Raw genomic sequence first — 2,437 nt, 5'->3', positions numbered from 1 at the left:
GAACAATTGGGATGCAGCACAACCTAGGTTGCCGAATAATGCGTGCATGGTGATTGCACGGTGCTGTTTTTGGGGCCCCAATCGAATGGAGATGCGGCCTAATTGTAACTGCGCATGATTTATACTCCAATGATATGATGTGATATGACGCAGTGACATCTCCTCCATTTTCCTTCCTCGAGTTCAAATCCCATCCGTGCCTATGTGCCACGTCATAGGCTAATTTGATAGCCAAAGAGTTTAGCCGCATGGCACTTGTACTTCTTACCGTGTATGCTGAAAACAGCTGCCTTCGTGTAGTGGCTCTGTGGCGCAATGGATAGCGCGTTGGACTTCTAGGCAATGAGAAGAAGCTATTCAAAGGTTGTGGGTTCGAGTCCCACCAGAGTCGACACCAAATCTAGCTGTTGCCTCCCGTTTCTTAACAATCAAAACAAGTTAGAGCTATCTTGTTTTTCAAAATCTGCTGACACATTCAACAGACAAAGACACCGAATGCAATGTTTACTACGAGAAGCCCTATCCCTGATGGTCTAGTGGTTAGGATTCGGCGCTCTCACCGCCGCGGCCCGGGTTCGATTCCCGGTCAGGGAAAGCTTTAGTTAAAAGCACAATCCACGCCTTCATGACGACGGCTTCTGATGCTCAAAATCCACTCATTTGTGTAAAAACACAGACAACTGCAAAAGCAACGAAAGCATTCTACTCCCAATTGTCAGTGTTTTTGAAGACGAAAGACAAGGCTTGCTTTGAACAATTGGGATGCAGCACAACCTAGGTTGCCGAATAATGCGTGCATGGTGATTGCACGGTGCTGTTTTTGGGGCCCCAATCGAATGGAGATGCGGCCTAATTGTAACTGCGCATGATTTATACTCCAATGATATGATGTGATATGACGCAGTGACATCTCCTCCATTTTCCTTCCTCGAGTTCAAATCCCATCCGTGCCTATGTGCCACGTCATAGGCTAATTTGATAGCCAAAGAGTTTAGCCGCATGGCACTTGTACTTCTTACCGTGTATGCTGAAAACAGCTGCCTTCGTGTAGTGGCTCTGTGGCGCAATGGATAGCGCGTTGGACTTCTAGGCAATGAGAAGAAGCTATTCAAAGGTTGTGGGTTCGAGTCCCACCAGAGTCGACACCAAATCTAGCTGTTGCCTCCCGTTTCTTAACAATCAAAACAAGTTAGAGCTATCTTGTTTTTCAAAATCTGCTGACACATTCAACAGACAAAGACACCGAATGCAATGTTTACTACGAGAAGCCCTATCCCTGATGGTCTAGTGGTTAGGATTCGGCGCTCTCACCGCCGCGGCCCGGGTTCGATTCCCGGTCAGGGAAAGCTTTAGTTAAAAGCACAATCCACGCCTTCATGACGACGGCTTCTGATGCTCAAAATCCACTCATTTGTGTAAAAACACAGACAACTGCAAAAGCAACGAAAGCATTCTACTCCCAATTGTCAGTGTTTTTGAAGACGAAAGACAAGGCTTGCTTTGAACAATTGGGATGCAGCACAACCTAGGTTGCCGAATAATGCGTGCATGGTGATTGCACGGTGCTGTTTTTGGGGCCCCAATCGAATGGAGATGCGGCCTAATTGTAACTGCGCATGATTTATACTCCAATGATATGATGTGATATGACGCAGTGACATCTCCTCCATTTTCCTTCCTCGAGTTCAAATCCCATCCGTGCCTATGTGCCACGTCATAGGCTAATTTGATAGCCAAAGAGTTTAGCCGCATGGCACTTGTACTTCTTACCGTGTATGCTGAAAACAGCTGCCTTCGTGTAGTGGCTCTGTGGCGCAATGGATAGCGCGTTGGACTTCTAGGCAATGAGAAGAAGCTATTCAAAGGTTGTGGGTTCGAGTCCCACCAGAGTCGACACCAAATCTAGCTGTTGCCTCCCGTTTCTTAACAATCAAAACAAGTTAGAGCTATCTTGTTTTTCAAAATCTGCTGACACATTCAACAGACAAAGACACCGAATGCAATGTTTACTACGAGAAGCCCTATCCCTGATGGTCTAGTGGTTAGGATTCGGCGCTCTCACCGCCGCGGCCCGGGTTCGATTCCCGGTCAGGGAAAGCTTTAGTTAAAAGCACAATCCACGCCTTCATGACGACGGCTTCTGATGCTCAAAATCCACTCATTTGTGTAAAAACACAGACAACTGCAAAAGCAACGAAAGCATTCTACTCCCAATTGTCAGTGTTTTTGAAGACGAAAGACAAGGCTTGCTTTGAACAATTGGGATGCAGCACAACCTAGGTTGCCGAATAATGCGTGCATGGTGATTGCACGGTGCTGTTTTTGGGGCCCCAATCGAATGGAGATGCGGCCTAATTGTAACTGCGCATGATTTATACTCCAATGATATGATGTGATATGACGCAGTGACATCTCCTCCATTTTCCTTCCTCGAGTT

Source organism: Notolepis coatsorum (assembly GCF_963971535.1).
Source record: "Notolepis coatsorum genome assembly, contig: SUPER_19_unloc_1, whole genome shotgun sequence".
NCBI classification, from domain to species: Eukaryota; Metazoa; Chordata; class Actinopteri; order Aulopiformes; family Paralepididae; genus Notolepis; species Notolepis coatsorum.
Note: the sequence above shows the minus strand (reverse complement) of the source record.